The following is a 20,733-nucleotide window of genomic DNA, read 5'->3' on the forward strand; positions in this document are numbered from 1 at the left end:
TGATGAACTCAGACAAATCAACTGATGATGGAGAGTCAACAACAGTGTCCAATTGATGGTGATATCATATGGTGTTTGGGAAGACCACCAGGGGATGGACGCTTCATAAATGGTAATAAAATCTAAAAATGCTAGGTGTCATTGTTATTTAAATATTCCTAGTGTAATCGTAATTCAGCTAAAAATCCCATAATAATACAAGAGATGCATTAGAATGTCTAATATTTGTCCATCAGAAGAATATATGATTCTAAATTTTCCTTCCCAGAAAATCCTTCAGGAGAGGACCATACTCTGTAATGATGAAATCAAAGAGACATTTAAACAGTGTTCTCTATCACCCATCACACATCAGGAAGGAATAGAGGGACATCACACCTTATACTCTGGTTTTAAATAAGATGAGGTTCAGATTCCCAGTATAAAGTTCTAGTCTTTTACAATAATCAGTTCAGAGACATGTAGTAAAGACTGTGAGCTGCTTTGGTAGACAGATGGGAATATAAATCCCAGTATCTCCATTTAGTAATCCCAGATTTTCACACGGATCAATTTACTTAACCTCTTTGAGCCTCTGTTGCTGGGTCTGTATAATGAAGCTAATAATATCTATTTCACAGAGTTGGGGGATTTCATGAAAAAAAGCCAAAAAGCATTAATCACAGTGTCTATCAGAAGAGCAGTTGTTCAATAAATGATAGCCATTTGGAGGTATTTTCAAATTATTATTTAGGAATAATGATAAGCTATCTCAGAAAACAAGTCTCAACAAATTCGACAAATTTAAGTCAATGAATATTCAATAAGCATCTACTGTGTGAAATATTGTGCACCTTAATATCACATCCTCAGTTTATAATGGTGGTTCATGCCTTCGAATGCTTGCTTTAGGCTTCTTCCATGCTCTTTAATCTGAATTCATAGTATTCCCAGATATATGAAATGATGAAAGTATCTTTGATTGGCAGGAGTGGAGGAGTGGCAGGGGAAGAGGGGAGGTGAAGACTGAGTCTAAGAGTCAATTAGTGGGGCCAATAACAAAATAACTAAATGTAGTTCTATGATTCTATGGCCAGGCAGAGTGAGTGTGTATATGTGTGGGTGTGTATGTCTGTGCACACGACATTTTCTATTTTCATATGCAAAATAGATATCTTTTGCTTTTATTTATTTGTTATTTGTTTTGTTTTCTTTTGAGAGAGAGAGAGAGAACAGGGGAGGGGCAGAGGGAGAGGGAGAGAGAGACTCTTAAGCAGGCCTCATGCCTAGCACAGAGCCTGATGTGGGGCTCAATCCCATCACCCTGAGATCATGACCTGAGCCCAAATCAAGACAAATGCTTAACCAACTGAGCCACCTAGGCACCCCTTTGGCTTTTATTTTTAAGTCAGCTTTGTTGAGAAATAATATACATGCAATGAAATGCGCCCATTTTAGGAATACACTTTGATGAGTTTTGATAAATGTATATATACATAGGTGCTAGCCCCACCACCACAACCAAAATGTAGGGAAGTTCCTTCATTCCAGAAAGTTCCCTAATTCTCCTTTCTGCCAGCCTTAGGCAACCATCGTTTTTCATGGTTCCCATACTGTGCTGAACTACACTGGGTCACTGTGGAACAAACTCACAGGGACCATGAATGTTTTAAAATTTTGAGGGAGGGGCGCCTGGGTGGCGCAGTCGTTGAGCGTCTGCCTTCGGCTCAGGGCGTGATCCCGGTGCTCTGGGATCGAGCCCCACATCAGGCTCCTCCACTGGGAGCCTGCTTCTTCCTCGCCCACTCCCCCTGCTTGTGTTCCCTCTCTCGCTGGCTGTCTCTGTTAAATAAATAAATAAAATCTTTAAAAAAAAAATAAAAAATAAAATAAAATAAAATTTTGAGGGAAACATGAAGACTACTGTTGGACATTAAGGACCTCCATTGTGAAGTTGTTTAGAACCAACTATTCAGTAAACAGAACTGTTAGGTATTACTTTCTTTTCTTTTTAAAATTAATTTATTTATTTTGGGGGGGAGGGGTAGAGGGAGAGGGAGAGAGCAAATCTCAAGCAGACTCCTCACTGATCGTGGAGCCCATCACAGGGCTTGATCCCACAGCCCCAAGATCATGACCTGAGCTGAAATCAAGAGTTGGATGTTCAATCAACTGAGCCACCCAGGCACCCCTGTTAGGTATTTCTTTTGGATCAGATACCATGAAAAACTGACTGAGACAACTAGTAATAACATCCTCTAGGCTCACCCACGTGTCACTGTCCCATTCCTTTATATTGCTGTGTATTTGCATGTAACACAATTTTTCTGAAGAAAACCCTTCTGAATGTTCACATACAAATCTTTTAAGTACGTATGTTTTCATTTTTCTTGGGTAAGAGTCTAGAAGCAGAATTTCTGGGTCACATGTGAAGTGTATGTTTAATTCTTTGAGAAACTGCCAAACTGTCTTCCAAAGCACAATTTTACACCCCCAGTTGCTCCATTTCCTTGCCAACGTGGTATTGCCAGTCTTTTTAATTTTAGCCGTTCCAGTGGGTGTCTGGTGTTAACTCCTTGTGCCTTTAATTTGCATTTTCCCAATGACTAATGCTGTTGAGAACCTTTCATGTGCATATTGGCCATTTGTATATCTCTTTAGGGAAGGCGGTTGCAATCTTTTTGCCCATTTAAAAAAAATTGGCTAGTTTGACTTCTGATCGAGTTGTAAAAATTTATATGTTCTTAAGACAAGTCCATTGTTTCCGCTGGTCTGCAATTGGCTTTTTCATTGTCTTAACAGTATCTTTCAGGGGCGCTTGGATGGCTCAGTTGGTAGAGCATGTGACTTTTGATCTTGGGGTTGTGAGTTTGAGCCCCATGCTGGGTATGGAGATTACTTAAAAATAAGATCTTCAAAAAAATGAACAACCGAAAATACCCCAGTATCTTTCAAAGAACAAAAGCTTTTAATTTTGATGAAGTCTATTGTGTCAATATTTTCTTTTATGATTTGTGCTTTCCTGTGTTCTAAGAACTTTTTGTTTATGCCAAAGTCACAAACATTTTTTTTCTCCTTTTTAAAAGATATAGTGTGAGCTTTTACTTCAGGTTTGTGACCCATATGCATTTCTTCCTGTGTAACATGTAAGGCAAGGCTGGAGGTTTATTTTCTTCTTTACGGATATCTGGTTCCTCAAGCAGCATTTATATGGAGAAAGACTATCCTTTCCCCATTGAATTACCTTGGCATCTTTGTTAAATATCAATTGCCCATATAGATGTCAGTCTGTCTCTGGACTCTCTCTTCTTTTCCATTCATCTTAGGATTATCCTTTGCCAATACCTACACTGTTGATTACTGTAGCTTTACAGTAGTCTTGAAATCTAGGTAATATAAGTGCTTCACGGTTGTTCTTTTTCAAAAACATTTTGACTAAATTATAAGTTCTTTGCATTTTTATATGAACTGTAGACGCAACATGACATTTCTAAAGAAAAGTCTGCTGGGATTGATAGAATTTTCCTAGAGCATAAATGAGGCCATCCGGTTAACTTATGGTGTTTGCTAGCCTCAGGAGAAATACAAAATAGAATAAAAAGTATGAATGTTAGTATTAACCAAAAATTGGCAGAGATTAGAAGGACAATGATAAAGCTGTAAGGCAGTGTTTGTGAGGTAGAAAAAAACCCACAGCTATGGTAGCCGCTGTCCTGGATTCATGTCCTGTTTCCCCCACTTTCTTGCAGTGCGACATTCGGGCAGTGGACTCCAAGATGGATTTTACAGTTTGCCATAAGGATGAAACACGATTTTTCCAGCTGCCTCCTGGGGATCACAGGTACCTCATTTCCACTGAGTCCAAAATCGAACCCCTGCTTTTCCTTTAAACCAATTCTTCCTATAGTGTTTTCCGTATTAGTGACCAAATCCTTACACCCGCCAGCTGCTTCATACCAGCCCCAAATCTTTAGAACCCCTTCTTCACATTTTTTATTTTCCCCCAACATAGAACCCAAACGTAAAAACGAAACCCAACATTTTCCAGCCTCCTTCGTGGCTAGGACCAGACACGTGACTTAAGGTGGACCAATCAGATGCATCAGCAGGGATTTTTGCTTCCCAGTGTTGTCCTATGTGGGAAGAGGCAGGATAGGGCATTTCCATCTTGCTGAGGCAATTTCCTTCTGGGGTTTCCTTGCTGACTTCCCCAGGGGGTTGTTCCTTGCCACCCGCCTAGAACTTGATCCATTCTTCCTTCCAAAGATTCTCTCGGGTAACTAATACCCGATCATAATCCTCTCCCTTTCCAAACTAGCTAGAGCAGATTCTCTTGCTACAATTCAATCTCCAGAGAAGCAGCCTATAAACAATATACCCTAAGGGCTGAAGCCACGTGCCCTGCCCTGAACCCTTTCTCTTTCTCTCCACCACAGCTCATGAGTTACTAACTCTTCCTCATTCTGCCCCTGCCACTCCAAACAGCTGAATCTGTCTCCTTCTCCACTCCTCTAGCCCTGCTCAAACCACCGCTCTCTCTCCTCTGGACCTTGAGAATAGCCTCTACTGGGTCTCTCCTTCCACTCTTAGTCCCCACCTTCCAGCCTCATCTTCACGCTGTATCCAGAGTCGTCTTTGAAAAAAGGCAAATCTAATATCATCATGTTCTTGCTTAAGACCCTTCAATGGCTCATTAATGTTCTTAGTGTAAAGTTGAAGAACTTTAAAATAGTTTACCCGGCTCTGTCTAATCTGTCCCTCTCATCAGATCCATCAGGCACCAGTCCCTCTTCCCTTTGTCTCCAGCCACACTGGCTTGCTTTTTCTTTTTCTTTTTCTTTTTCTTTTTCTTTTTCTCTTTCTTTCTTTCTTTCTTTCTTTCTTTCTTTCTTTCTTTCTTTCTTTCTTTCTTTCAGATTTTATTTATTTGAGAAAGAGAGCCTGCGCACGTGAGCATGAACAAGGGGAGGGACAAAGGGAGAGGGAGAAGCAGACTCCCTGCTGAGCAGAGAGCCCGTGGTGGGGCTCCAACCCAGGGCCCCGGGATCATGACCTGAGTGAAGGCCGATGCTTAACCCACTGAGCCACCCAGGCGCCCCCACACTGGCTTTCTTTCTGTGCCTTCAGTGCGCCAGCTGTTTCCCATCTCAAAGCCTTCCTGCATTCACTGTTCATTAGAGCTGGAATATGGCCCGATTCTACCAGCCAGCCTCTCCTTCAGATCCTAGCCTTAGCTTTACCCTTTAGTGAAGCACTACACGCTCTACTACTTCACAGCACTTTTTACATTTGTGATTAAATCACCCAGTATTTGATAGGTAGGCATAGCATAGATCGTAAAGCATGCGTTTTATAGCAGACTGTACTATGGACCTGGGTTCTTCATTTTCCATATGCATGACTTTGAGCAAGTTACTTTGTCTTTCTCTGCCTTGGTTTCCTCATCTGCCAAATGGGCACAATAATAGCGCTGTACTTACATCTAAGGTTTGTTGTGCTTAGAATAAGGCTTGGTATATTTTTCTATAAAGGGCCAGATAGTAAATATTTTGGGTTGCATGTTCTCTGTCTCAATTACTCAACCTTGCTGCTGCATGAAGGCAGCCATAGACAAGAATCCATAAATGAGGGGGTATGGCAGTATTCAAATCAAACTTTATTTATGAAAACAGAGGATGCGCCAGATTTGGCTCACGGACTGTAGTTTGCCAACCCTGGCTTTGAATCGGCTTGATACAAAGTATGTGCTCCAGAAGTGTTTGCTATTATTGTGAATTGCTTAATGTCTTTCTTTCCTGTTAGAATAGAAGCTTCATGAGGGCAGGAACTTTGTCTCTCTTGCTCAGTGCTATGTTCTCAGTGCTTAGCTTGGTGAGTAGGACATAGTAGAGGTTCAATAGATGCTTTCTTAATGAAAGCGTGATTATGCCAAGAACTTAACCCAGAACCCAGGCCAGCGCTGGTTCTCACATACCACTGGTTTTCTTCACTCCTTCTTGTTTCGGAAGAGTACTATCAACTCATTCTTAATAGGGCATGTGTTTTGAGAGATTCTTCAAAATTAGAAATAGGAAGACCTGATTTCCTTGGCATAGACTTTCAAGGGCAGAATTTTCTAGTTAAACATGACTTTTACGGCTCTTAATACATGATAATAACATTTTTAAAAAAGATTATTTATTTATTTATTCGACAGAGACAGAGACAGCCAGTGAGAGCGGGAACACAAGCAGGGGGAGTGGGAGAGGAAGAAGCAGGCTCATAACGGAGGAGCCTGATGTGGGGCTCGATCCCACAACGCCGGGATCACGCCCTGAGCCGAAGGCAGACGCTTAACCGCTGTGCCACCCAGGCGCCCCGATAATAACATTTTACATTATAATAACAATACCTAGAACTTACAGGGAGCCTACCAGAGGCCAGATGTTTCAATATCACCCTGTAGTCTTCATCAGAACCCTAGGAAGCAGATGCTCCCCATTTATAGCTGAAGAAACTGAGATTTGGAAGGTTAACCACATGGCCAACAACTAGTTGTCAGACCCAGAAATTGGACCTACGCATGTTGGCTTCAGGTTCTATCGTCTTTCTGCGAAGCCTCACTGCTCCTCTTATGACCAGATTGCGTTTCACAGGGGCTAACAGCAATGCTCCCTCACTAGCCCCAGGTGTTACCCTTTTGAAAACATTGCTTCCAAACTCATTTGGCAAAAATCCGTAACAATGAAAACACGGCACAGCAGCTACGGACAACAGTTTGGCCATCCCTTGGTAAGTTAAACGTAGAATTACTTATAACCCAGTGATTCCATTCCTAGATAGCTACCCAAAAGTAGCGAAAACAAGTGTTCAAACAAAGCATGTAGAAAAGGTTCACAGCAGCATTTTTCACAATAGCCAAAAAGTGGAAACAACCCAAATGCTCACCAACAAATGGATGGAAGAACAAAATGAGGCATCTCCATACAATAGAATATTATTCAGCCATGAAAAGGAATAGGGCCCATAGATGTTACAGCAAGAGCGAACTTGAAAGACATGCTTGGGAAGAAGTCAGACACATTAGGTCACATATTGTGTGCTCCCCTGCATCCGAAATATCCAGAATAGGCAAATCCATAGCGACAGAAAACAACTCATGGGAGCTGAGAGGAGGGGGAGGTGCCGAGTGACTGCTAACAGGGCTTCTGTTTGGGGTGGTGAACATGCTATGGAGTTGGTGGTGACGGTGGCACAACAGTATGAATGCAGTCACGCCACTGAACCACACACGTTAGCCTGGTCAATTTCACGTATACCTCACCACAATTAAAAACTCCATAACAAATATGGAATACAACAGGGAAATAATTTTTCAGAAATATCTACATCTAAGCATTTTCTTACCTCTGCTTCCCTCGTGACTTTTCACCCTCTTTTTTCTGGAGAAATAGTTAGCTTTCTCTTTCTTTACACTCGGGGGTCCAAACGGCCTGCAGACAACCTCCATGGGCTGCTGCCTTCAGCGTCCTCTGGACCCGAGAACACGGCTGCTGCTTCCCCTGGCTGTGGCCAACCTGCTCTTCTCCGTCCTAAAGGATCTGCCACGCTCTAGCAGAGAGAAGCAGGCTTTCTGCTGACCCAGGAGGCTTTCTCACAACCAACATGGCTTAGCTCTGAAATGCCCCGTGAGCCTCTTGCTCATTTTTCCCCCTGTGAAGGAGGGAGGACAGAGTTCTGTGGGCTACTTCTGGAGTCTGTGTGGACCCCCATGACAATCTTTTTTCCCCCCAACCTGGAGGGTTTCCTTGGCAACCAAATGAATAAGTCAGTCACTCACCGCTTTCAGCGCTTTAACTTACTAATGCTTGTTCAGTTTTGAACAGTTCATCTTACTTGAAAAGAAACTGCAGAAGCTGCACTTTTGTTGTTGCTAATGTTTTTTAAACCTGGGTTCCTGCCAGGCTTTTTAAAGGGCCCATGCGGATTTCCCCTCTGAACGCTGGAGCACACAGTTAACGCATACCACAAAATTGTAGGCGCTATGCGTCGGGCTCTCCGCATCGTCATTCCTATGACCTGCACCACAGTCCCCAAGGCAGATGGAATTACTATTCCCATTTTACAGATGAGAATGTTGAGGCACAAGGGAATCAGTATCTTGTCCAAGTGAACAGGCAGTACCATTTTTAGGCTATATTGTAATTTCTTCAAACTATATGGGGTACCCGCACTTTCAGGGGAGGCCCCTGGGAAGAGGAAGCCTCAGCACGAAGGGCTGGACTCTCAGCGAGGAGCAGCCCGCACCGTTGCAAGGTGGACCAGGTAGAGAGATCTGGGGGGAAGGGGCCTTTCAGCAGAGCTCCTCACTTCCCACCGTATGGGTGGGTATGCTGAGGACCACAACCAGAATGTCCCTGTTTTGACTGATCTTGACATAAGACAGACAGGTTTCAAAAGCACAGACTCTGGGGTCAGGCAGAGCTGGGAACAAATCCCGCCTCTGCCACTTAGTCCGGGCGAATGCCCTCGGAAATTCTTAAGCTGAAGCTGGCTGAGGCAGGAGGGAGTTTTTCTGAGGACATGCGTGACTGAACAGCATTTGGGATTTGACCAGGGTTTCTCAGCCTTGACACTGCTGACATTGGGGGCCACGTAATTCTTTGTGGTGAGGTGCTGCCCGTGCATGGGGTGCTGCTGAGCAGTACCCTGGCTGCTCCCCGCTGGCTGTCTAAGGAGCGTCTCCCCAGTTGTGACATCCAAATGTCTCCAGCCAAAGCCAAATGTCTCCTGGGAGTTAAAACCACCCCTGGTTGAGAACCACTAGATTAGATGCCCTAAAGCCCATTCAGAGATTATTTTGAATCTCTCCTATGACCTCAGCATATAGAACTATTTTAAGTAGCATCAGCCCTTTTACTCTGAGTGGGCTTGGAATTCAGAGTCACCATTCAGATATGTAGAAGGGTAACCAGACTTCTGGAATTTGTTAGAAGCGGCCTTTTCCTTTCAGTGGGAACAATCTCTGTAACAATCTCGCTCCATTTCCACTCAGAAGAGCGGCCTTGCCTCTCGGAGTAGTTCTGTATTTTCTGGTTAAAAACAAAAGTCTCTTTTGGGTGAATTTCTCTATCACCCAAAGTTCACAGGTCCTGTCAGGCCTTTTCCACCTCCATAACTTCTCCTCTCACCTTCCTCCTCCCTGAGAAGTTCCTGGGGGCAGCAAGAAGCTTCTGGAACATCAGGGCACCCATGGCAGGCATCTAGTTCTCCTAAGGAGGAGAGGTGTGATTTCCTGCTTGGTCCCTGGGTGGGGCCTTGTCTTACTTTCTGTGCACACTGATTGCTCCTGGGAACTCAGTGCCCTCCCCCTGCTGCCTGGGCATCCAGCCATGGCCTTCTGGCTCCTAGCTCTGGGCGGCCACTCCTGGCCTTCTGCATTCCTTGCGCCAGTCCAGATGACCCTGAACAGGCCCCAGAGGGAATTCTCAGTTACTACTTGGCTACTCCAGAGTTATGGGAATGTCCCTGGACCTCCGTCATGCTGGGAGGGGTGTGGCGGTTCTCTCAGGCCATCCTCTTTCCAGACCTACCCTGTTACCCTTCCTTCATGCAGCCCGTTCTCCTCCCATCTCCCACCTGCATGTTCTCAGGCTGCTTCCTGCCTGGGTTTCAGATCAGAAGTATGGCAGAGTTCACCCTGCCTTCAGAGCTTCAATCTTGCAATTCTGGAGAAAAATAGAAACATAGCTATTTTAGTATTTATCTTGCATAATGCTGATTTGAAGGTGTTTGGAATTGGCTTCATAATTCGCTCTACTCCCCACTCCAACAATCCTTCAAGACCGTGAGGGCCACAATCCACTGAACTTACCACCAGTACTTTACCTCATCTCTCTGGGCCCTCACCTTCCTCCTTATACAGCTGAAAGTCCACCCTCAGTCAAGGTTTTCCAGAGAAACAGAACCACCAGGATGTGCATACGTAGATTTATTTTAAGGAATCTGTTCACATGATTATGGAGGCTGACAAGTCCAAAATCTGTAGGGTGGCCTGGCTCGTGTTTCAGTTCAAGTACAAAGGCTATTTGTTGAAGAATTCTTTTGTGCTGAGGAAAGGTCAGCTTTTGTGCTAGAAGGCCTTCAACTGATTAGATGAGGCCCACCTGCGTTACGGAGGATAATCCACCTTACCAGAGTCTGCTGACTTAAATGTAAATCTCATCCAAAAGCACTCTCACAAAAACATCTAGAATAACATGACCAAATGATTGACCAAATATCTAGGCAATAGAGCTCCGCTAAGTTGACATAAAATTCACCATCACTGTTGGCTAAACCACAATCCTGGTTAAACCCACTTAATACCTGCTTTGTGCCTGTTGTCACAAAGATGGCAGCAGAGGGGGCAAGATGCTCACAAGGTCTCATTAGAAAGGAACACTCGGTTCAGTATCCCTCGCTGCAGTCAAGCAGGTTGTACTGTGTTCCCTGGGCCAGCTCCACCCCGCTCCCAGACTATTTCAAACCTCTTCTGCAATCATCAGTTTCAGTGGATGACCTTGCTCCCCGGGTCTCAGAGAGAGACTTTGCAGGTCCTCACTGAGCATCTGCCCAGCAACAGGCTGCATCTCTGCTCACAAGCGGTCCCTCTCCCCTCTTATGGTGGCTGAAATGATCTTATCTCTCTCCTCTGCTCAGGGTCGTTCTCCAGCAATTCCTTCCTCCCTCCCCTGAATCATTGATTTTGTCTTTCCTTGTTCATTCCTATCTGCGCACTCTATTCATGACCTTGCTCAGTGTTCCTGCTCTATTTCTGTCCTGTTGACCGGATGACTGTCGTGTTCGCCTCTCCAACTTCTCCCTTCCCGTTCACTTAAACGTTTTTTGTGTGTGGTAAAATACACACAACATCAAATTTACCACTGTAAGCATTTTAAAGCATATCACTCAGTGGTGTTAAGTACATTCACAGTGTTGTGCAACCATCACCACTCTCTGATTTCAGGACATTTTTCTTCTCTCCAAACGGAAACCTGGGACCTGTCAAGCACTTCCTCCTCATTCTCCTGTCCTCCCAGGCACCCCCAGTCTCTGGCAACCGCTAATATGCTTGGATATTTCTTATAATTGGCATCATACAATATGTGGTCCTTTGGGACTGACTGGCTTCTTTCATTTGCTACAATGTTTTCAAGACTCATCTATGTTGTAGCATGTATCAGTACTTCATTTCTTTTTATGGCTGAATGATAGTACATTGTGTATTCAATATATATTTATATTTATATTTAAAGATTTATTTATTTTGTTGAGAGAGAGTTCGGGGTGGGGAGCAGAGGGAGAGGGAGAGAGAGAATCTCAAGGAAGCTCCCCGCCCAGCACGGAGCCCAACATGGGGCTGTTCTCATGACCCCAGGATCATGACCTGAGCTGAAATCAAGAGTTGGATGCTTAACCAACTGAGCCACCCAGGTGCCCCGACCATATGTATATTTTTAAGGAATCTCTACACCCAACCTGGGCCTTGAACTCATGACCCTGAGATCAAGGATCAGATGCTCTACCAACTGAGCCAGCCGGGCACCCCATAGACCACCTCTTTAATCCATTTATCTTTTGATGGACACTTGAGTTGCTTCCTCCCATTCTCTTTAAACCCTTTCCAGCCAGGCTCTCATTTAGCCAGGCTACCAAACTGCTCTTGTCGAGGTCACCACTGGCCTCCACGTTGCTAAATCTCAAGAGTTGATTCTCAGTCGTCATCTGACTTGAACTACCAGCAGTGCTTGACCTGGCCAATCACTCTCTCTTCTGGAAGCAATTCTTCACTAGATTTGCAGCACATGCATTTTCCCCCAGAAGGTTCTTCTCTGTCTCCTCTGCTGGTCCCTCCTTTTCTCTGAACTCTTAATGTTGGAGTGTGATCCTTGGACCTCTTTCCTATCTACTCTCCCTTCTCTGGTCATCTTGGCCAGTCCTGTGGCTCCCAGTACCATCGGTGTATTAACAACTGCCAAATTTCTATTTCCAGCCTCCATATCTCCCCTCCGCTCCCAACTTACCTGTCCTGCCTACTCACTATCTCCACTGGGATACCTAAATGTAAAAATTTGCCCCAAATCTCAAAGTTGTTGAGATCCCGCAGTCATTCTAGATTTCCTATTCTCTCTCCTACTCTGTATCTAATCTGTCAGCAGATATCATCTGTTCTATCTTCATACGTATTTAGAATCTAACCACTTGCCCCCACTTCTCTGGCTGCCACCTGGGCCCAGCACACCAACATGTCTTCCTCCATCACTGCATAGTCCTCCTCCTGGGTTCCCTGCTTCCACCTATTTCTTCCAGTCTAGTCCCAACACAGCAGGTGAGCATTTCTGTTAGCCTGTAGCTTAGATCATGTCTCTCTTCTACTCCAAACCCCTCCTATCTCATTCAGAGTAAAAGCCGCATCTTCCTCATGATCCCTCCCAAGTCCAGGCCAAGATACTGTGTCTTGGTCTTCATCCTGGGCCAAGAGGCAGAGTTTTTTCTTAAACTACCCCAGAGGCCTCAGTTCCAGATCTCCATCTGGGACAGACGTGGGGCCTCCCCTGTGCCTGTGTGGCCATTCAAACATGAATTCCTGGGGCGCCTGCCTGGCTCAGTTGGTGGAACATGTGACTTTGGATCTCAGGATTGTGAGTTTGAGCCCCACACTGGGTGCAGAGATTACTTAAAAAAGTAAAATCTTAAAAAAAAAAAAAAGCAAAAAAACCCCCCACGAATTTCCTTGGTTACCCAAACTTGCCACCTGTCTCACCCCCAAGGAATAACGCCAGCTTTGCTTCATGTTTACTATACTGATTGTCAGTTTCATTTTTGTTTTTGCCCTGAGGCTGTCTCTTACTTGCTTAGGAGGTGGCTATGAATTTAGAAAGTTATTTATTGGGGGTGCCTGGGAGACTCAGTCCATTGGGCATCTGACTCTTGGTTTCAGTCCTGTCCTGATCTTAGGGTTGTGAGACTGAGCCCCACGTAGGTCTGTCTCTACACTCAGTGGAGAGTACGCTTGAGATTCTTTCTCCCTCCCTCTCCCTCCCTCTCTGTCCCCCCCTCCCTTGCTCACCCTCTCTCTCAAATAAATAAATAAATAAATAAATAAATAAATAAATAAATAAATAAAATCTCAACTGAATTACTAGTTATTTATCATGTTTTGTTCAGCACTTCTCAGTTCTTGGTAGTGAGGGAGTGTTTAGATTACGTCGTTTGCCGTATTGCCCGAAACAGAAAACTTGTCCCTTGTAGCTGCCTCCAGGGCCTGATGTCCACCTAAGGTCCATCATGTTGATGATGCATCTGGGCTACTCACCAACTCGAGTCTTCATCTCTCTCCGAGACCTGAATCTGAACTTAACTTCTAGATCTGCAACTAACAGCCAGAGTTGTTTTGTTACCTTGTTCCAACCTCAAGTTTTGTGTGTGACCCTCTTGCCTGCCCCTAGTGTGTGGTTGAATAGGTTGAATAGATGTCCACGGGATCTATGAACTCCCTGGAACCTGTGAAAATATTACCTTACAGAGAAAGGAGAGTTGCAGACATGATTAAGAGTCTGGTGATGGGACAATTATCCTGTATTATCTGGGTAGGCTTGATGTAATCATGAGGACAAGGGTCCTGGGGCTCTTGGCTGGCTCAGTTGGAAGAATGTGGGACTCTTGATCTCAGGGTTGTGAGTTTGATCCCCATGTTGGGTGTGGAGATTATATAAATGAATAAATAAATAAAAACTTTAAAAAAAGGACAAGGGTTCTTCCAAGAGGATGGACATGGGGGGAGTCAGAGTGGAGAGAGAGGGCCCTGTGACAGTGAACAAAGAGCTCGGAGTGATGTGCCTTGAAAATGGAAGGAGCAGGGGCGCCTGGGTGGCACAGCGGTTAAGCGTCTGCCTTCAGCTCAGGGCGTGATTCCAGCGTTATGGGATCGAGCCCCACATCAGGCTCCTCCGCTATGAGCCTGCTTCTTCCTCTCCCACTCCCCCTGCTTGTGTTCCCTCTCTCGCTGGCTGTCTCTATCTCTGTCAAATAAATAAATAAAATCTTTAAAAAAAAAAAAAAAGAAAGAAAATGGAGGGAGCGGTTATGAGCCGAGCAATACCAGTGGCTTCTGGAAGCAAGAAGAGGCAAGGAAACAGATTCTTGCCCTGAGCCTCTAGAAAGATTGCAGCCCTGACAGCACAGTGATTTTATTCCAGTGAAACTCATTTCCGACTTCTGACCACCAGAACTGTCAGATAACATACCTGTGTTGTTTTGAGCCACTAGATTTATGCTAATTTGTTGCAACCTCAATAGGAAACGAGTGCACAGGGGATTCAGATGAACTAGATGAGAATCTCGTTCCTCATTCCTTCATGTTAGCACTGTCAACAGTGTGAGGGAGGTGACCGGACGCTGGACACTGGCTGGCTGTTCATTCAGGCTGTCCTGGTCTCAGACGCCCACGGGGCCAGGACACATGCATTTGCATTGGTGCCTTGCTAACAATGGGTCTGCTGCCAGTTTATCAGGCCGAGACTGTAGGAAATGAAGCCAGATGAGAGCTGAGTCAGGAAGGGGTCAACTGAAGCCTCTGGCTGGAGGGCTTCCATGGGGGCCGTCGCTGGTGGTAGAGAGGGATGGTCAGGTACACGGTGGCCCGGGCCACAGGAAGTAGGCCAGGTGCAGAGGGGAGGTCATCACCCACGCACTGAGCGTCGACTCTTCCAGGGCCTGCCTTTTTTTTTTTTTTTTTTTAATGTGGTAAAATACACATATCATAACATTTACCATTTAGACCATTTTTTACAAGATTTTATTTATTTATTTTAGAGAGAGAGAGAGCACATGAGCAGGGGGAGGAGCAAAGGGAGAGGGACAAGCAGACTCCCTGCTGAGTGTGAAGCCCCACGTGGGGCCCAATCCCATGACCTTGAGATAATGACCTGAGCCGAAACCAAGAGTCAGAAGCTCAAATGACTGTGCACCCGAAACCATTTTTAAGTGTACAGTTCACGGGCATTAAGTACATTCACAAGTTGTGCAAATATCGTCACCCACCATCCATCCGTCCCCAGAACTTTGTCAGTTTCCCAAAGGGAGGCTCTGTACCCATTAAACAAAAATCCCCTCCCCCCCCCAAGCCCTGGCAACCACCACTCTGCTTTCTGTTTGTATGAGTCTGGTCATTATAGGTCCCTATATAAGGGGAATCTTGTAGTATTTCTCCTTTGGTGACTGGCTTACTTCATTTAACATAATGTCTTTGAGATTTATCTGTGTTGTAGCATGTGTTAGAATTTTCTCCTTTCTTTCTTTCTTTCTTTCTTTCTTTCTTTCTTTCTCTTTTCTTTTCTTTTCTTTTCTTTCTCTTCTTTCTTTCTTTCTTTCTTTCTTTCTTTCTTTCTTTCTTTCTTTCAGGCTGAACAGTGTTCCATTGTACAGATATACCAGGTTTTGTATATCCATTCATCTGCTGGTGGATACTGGGTTTGCTTCCACCTTTTGGCTATTGTGAATAATGCCACAGTGAACATTATGTATAAATATCTCTTGCGTTCCAGTCCTTAATGTGTTGCTTTGTTGGTCAAGGAGCAAACCCCAAAAGGGACAGTGTAAGCCTGATACAGTGCCATGGTGTCTTATCCAAAAATGTGGGGTCAGATGTGTTTTAGAATTCAGATTTTTTCTGTAATTTTAGAAAAATAGTTCATCTTATATGTGGTATGTTATGTAATACCCAAAGTATCATCATACACAGACTACAAATGGCCCCATATCAGTTTCAGGTTTGGTTTTGCTGCCAGATATGTTTTGCCATAAATTTATTTCCAGTTTTTTAAAGCTTTTTAGATTTCAGAATTGTTGGATAAGAAATTGTGGACGTATAGCGAAGTCTGTGAACATAGAAACTTACATAAATAAATCAATGCCTTCACTTCTAATTCATTACTCTCCCTTGCGTATAGTTCACCTCCACAAATATTTGGGAAGAATTAAGTGGTCAGTTCAGGGAAGAAAGGTGATTGCACTGAAACAGGCGATTAAGTGTTTGGTCAACTCTATCCGTATGGCTGAGGGATGTGATGGGCGTACACATCTCTCACAGCAACGGGAGCTGTGGAGAGGGTGAACTTTTGACAAGCGATGGGGAGGAAGTGAAATAGGCTATGTCAACTATTTGAAAATTAAGATGCAATGCCGAGGTCAGAAATGTACTCATAGCATTCATTAAAGAATGTTAATCAGAATTTAACTAATGCTCCTTAGCTTAGATGCACAGGATGCCTTGAGAAAATACATTCATTTTGGATTTAACTATCTAGTTGGGATGGTTACGCCATTTTTGAGAACTTATTCTATGCGGAGCTTTGTGTTATGCACTTTAAATATATTCCCTTATTTAATCCTTTTAAAGCTCTGCAGTGTGTTTTTTCCTGTCCCCAAGCTAGGCTATGCAATTTATGGGGCCAAGTGAAAAATGAAAATGTGGGACTCCTTGTTTTTAAAGCATTAAGAATTTCAAGATGGTGGGGTGCCTGGCTGGTTCAGCTGGTAAAGCACATGACTCTTGATCTCCGGGTTGTGAGTTTGAGCCCCATGTTGGGTGTAGAGATTACTTGAAAAAAGTAAAATCTCAACCACAACAAAAAAGAATTTGGCAACAGCAGAGCGTTAAACCAAGCTCAGGGCCCTTCTAAGGGACCTCATGTGACAGCACAGGTTAAAGGCCCTGAAGCCAGATGTTACGATCCCCATTTTTCATCTGAGGGTATCCAGTATAAAGAGGCTATGTCTTGCCCACAGTCGAACAGCTCCGATGTTGAAGGCAGAAGACAGGGTGGGCCTTATTGGCTGTTGTACCGACCCCGGTCCAACGTAGGGTCGAAGCTCAGTGAGCATTATAGGACAGAAAAGCAAGACAATTAAGCAAGTACTAAGGAGTGCCTAGCACTTTTGTAGGCGTTCTTGGGAGCACAAGAGAGAACATGCTAAAATCTGACATGATACTTTAATAGTTCGCGCTAGTAAATCCCTACACATACATAGGAGACACTCCTCCTACCTCCCCCACCAGGTTTTGTGGGGCCAGTTGAATTCCTCTGGGAGGGTAACGTGAACCATCGAACTTGTGAAGATCTCTCATTAAACAACTATTTGCCTAATTGGGGTAAATCAAACTAAATGCTAATTAGTATCTTCCAAAGATTAAAAATAGACCTCTAACCGCTTACATTATTGCTGAGCACAGAGAGCACCAGGGAACTGAGTTCCAGAACCTCAGTCTTATTTAATGTCTTACAGATTCATGCACTCACCCCACGTGTCAGTGGCATGTCAGTGGCTGACACGCAGCTGAGATGCTTGAACGTGGTTGATTTCCAGGGGCTGTTATCATGAGAAACTCAGAGGCTCTCATTGTTCTTGTGCAACTCTGACAAGGCATTTCCTCCACAATTATGTGGCTAGAGTTATGCCAGTGAAATTCAAGTAACAGCTGAAGACAAGATGGAATGAGAATGGCCAAAGGTATGACAAATAGTTACCCTCGCCACATACTGTGGCTGGAGGAATGGCTTTGGTGGATGATGGCACGTTAAGACTTCTGTGTCCTCCTGTGGGATTCCAGTGAGATGTTTCTGTGACAGCTGACACTTCCAGCTGACCTTTTATCTGAGACTCCTGGCTTCGTGGGTCTGAAATTAAACCCTTCTTTTGCCTGTGACTGACGTGGATGTTCTGGAACATCTTGGGGCTCACTTAGGGTGCTCCAATGAACATGGCCTAAACAGTGGAATGGGGGCCTCTCTTCTCCTTCCAACAAGAATGAAGGGAGGGGGCCAGGTGGGGTTGGGGCATCTTGGGGATGTCACCGTGGACCCCCAGCTGTTCCCGTGTTTCTGCTTTGACATCCTCAGGCTGTTGGCTTTCTCTTAAGCTTTGTCCTCTCAAAGTGCAAGACATAAAATTTCATAAAAACTTTATAAAACTCTGTCCAGTTACAGGGAGGTGTCTTATTCTGGGCTTCCTGGAAGGCAGAGTCTGATATCATTTATTTGGGAGCTGACCCAGGAGGCAGAAGTGAGGGACTGGGGACATGAGACGGGGAAGGAAGAAAAGCCAATATTAAGGTGTGTCCTCGAGCTGCTGCTGTGGGTGCGTGGGACTAAGTTCTGTGGGATCTACGGCAAGGTACACAGTATGGTCAGGATTGTCCACCGGCAAGAGCAGGCTCCTGGAGTCTTTACCCACCACTCCTGTTCCCCAGTGGCCGGAGGAGGCCACATAGGAGAAGATTCAAAGGCACAGATGTTCGGAAGCTCAGTGTGTGGGGTACTGTCATCGACACGTGAGTGTGAGCTTGCTCTGTGCCCACTGGTGTGGTGGAAGGCCTGCGATTAAGGCTCAGCATGGTGTGCTGTCTCCATATCAGGAACTGAGAGGGCAAGTCTCTGCTTCCGTGTGTGACCTCCCCTAGCCCAGCAGCCTCCTCATCACAGGACCAGCCCCCGCTCCTGCTCACCCCTGAGCACTGGCTTTGGGTCCTACCAGACCACAGACTTGTCCAAACAAGCTCATATCCTCTGGTGGGAAGCAGGGGACATCTCACCCTCTCGATACTACAAGCCTGCGTCCTACAGCTGGCTCGCTCACTCCGTTCCTGAGTGCAGCCCCCGTGTGCCTTCTCCCCTTGGGCGTCAGTGTACGTGGCTAATAAACTGCTGCCAATCTCATCCATCCAGGGTCACACGTCGTGTGCTCAGCCGTCCCCGTAACCCTGGGGCAGTCGTCCCTGCCTCGCCAACAGAGAGAGAAGGAGGCACTCAAACAGCCGTAGCTAAGAACGCCACGTGGCTGTGGCTGAAATCAGCATGAGCTGAGGGACGAGACGCCAGCAACCAGATGCATCTGCCACCACAGGGAAAGTGGGCAGTGCTTCCTTTCTTGCCTGTCTTTTTTTTTTTTTTTTAAGTAGGCTCCATGCCCAGCATGGAGCGCAATGTGGGGCTTGAACTCATGACCCTGAGATCAAGACCTGAGCTGAGATCAAGAGTCGGATGCTTCCCTGACTGAGCCGCCTAGGACACCCTGTTTGTCTTTTTATCAGATTGAGAATCATTCCCAGAAGCCCCCAGCAGGTGCCCCTCATGTCTCACTGGAAGTAACTGGGTCACATGTCTACCTCTGAACCAATCACCACCAAATGCCAATGGTATTATGGTGACCGACTGGGGACGGGTCACATGTGGTCCCCTGTGGCAGGGATAGGGCCCACTTTCCATGAGCACATTTTCACTCAATGCCTCCGTGACATCAGAGTTTTATTAGAACGAAACAAGGGAGAACTGGCTGTTGGGGAGGCAGCCAGGAGTGTCTGTTCTTTACATAATAGACAAACCATTCAAAGGCTTAGTGCCAGCAGTGGTGTCATCTCTACCATGGTGTCACTCTGGTGACGGTACAGAAAAGAGAACAGAGGGGCAAGAAATCAGGGCAAATAACCAACAGTGTGGAATGTTCACCGTAACCGAGGAGGCGGAAAACCCCAGCGGTTGCCATCACCTTGGTTCTTAACCTTTCGTGTTCTCAGCAATCACCGAGACCCCTTTCCGGGGATTACGATTCCCAAGTTCTGGGCTGAGGCCCAAGAATGTGCAGTTTTAGCTCACATTCCCCGGGTGACTCTGCAGCAGGTGGCTGGTACCCACAGGTGGAGTCTCACTCCCCTAGGGAGTTGAACACCCCGGACAGAATTACTGCAAACGCAGCGCACTCCTGTACGGGTGGGAGGCAGGCTTAACCTTCCTGAAGTTTGTCCAGCTCCTCCCGCAGAATCCAGCACTGCAGACCAGGGGTCCGGGCCCCTGAGCCGGCGTGTCGGGGATGTCCTTCAGCACAGGCTCCGTGGTCACAACGACAGACCTCTTAGTCAAGCTGGAGCGCTCCTCATGTGCCCAGGTGCCCCCCGTGGAGCCAGTGACCTTCATCCCTCCGTCCACCTGATGTTCGGGCCTGACTTCCCTCTACTGCCTTGCTTTTGTCCCGCCTTCCTGTTGAATTGCTTCTTGGCTGACTTGGTGAGAGCCAAACATCACCCTAGGCACGAGCCACCTCATGCCTTCATTCTGTAAGTATTTATTGAGTAGTCATGTGCCAGGCATTGTTCTGGGCCATGGGGATCCAACATGGAAACAACTGGGCAGAGTGTCCCTACTCGTGACACTTACATGACGTGAGTCATGCAGTAAGCAGAGAGATAAAGAGTCTAATGGGTTGAAGTGTGCCCCCCTCATATTATGTCCAAGTCCTACCCCCTGGTACCTGTGAGTGTGATCTTATTTGGAAATAAGGTGTTTGCATATGTAATTAAGTTACAGATCTCGGGATGAGACCTTCCTGGATTTAGGATGAGCCCTAAATCCAATGACTGATGTCTTTTTAAGAGCGAGGAGAGGGAGGCTCGAGACATAGGGACTGATGGAGCAAGGTGAGGCGAATGCAGAGGTGATCCAGCTGCAAGTCAGGGAACAGCTGGATCCACCAGAGGCTGGAGGAGGGAGGAAGCAGTGTCCCCTGGAGCCTTTGGAGGGAGTGTGGCCTCACTGACACCTTCATTTAGGACTTCTGGCCTCTGGAATGTGAGAGAATACATTTCTGCTGTGTAAGACATGCTGTTTGCAGACTTTGTTACGACAGCCCCAGGAAACTAATACCTGCAGGGAGTCAGGTCATGAGAGCGGGGAGGGAAAC

Source organism: Ursus maritimus, unplaced genomic scaffold, assembly GCF_017311325.1.
Source record: "Ursus maritimus isolate PB19 unplaced genomic scaffold, ASM1731132v1 scaffold_15, whole genome shotgun sequence".
Lineage (NCBI taxonomy): Eukaryota > Metazoa > Chordata > Mammalia > Carnivora > Ursidae > Ursus > Ursus maritimus.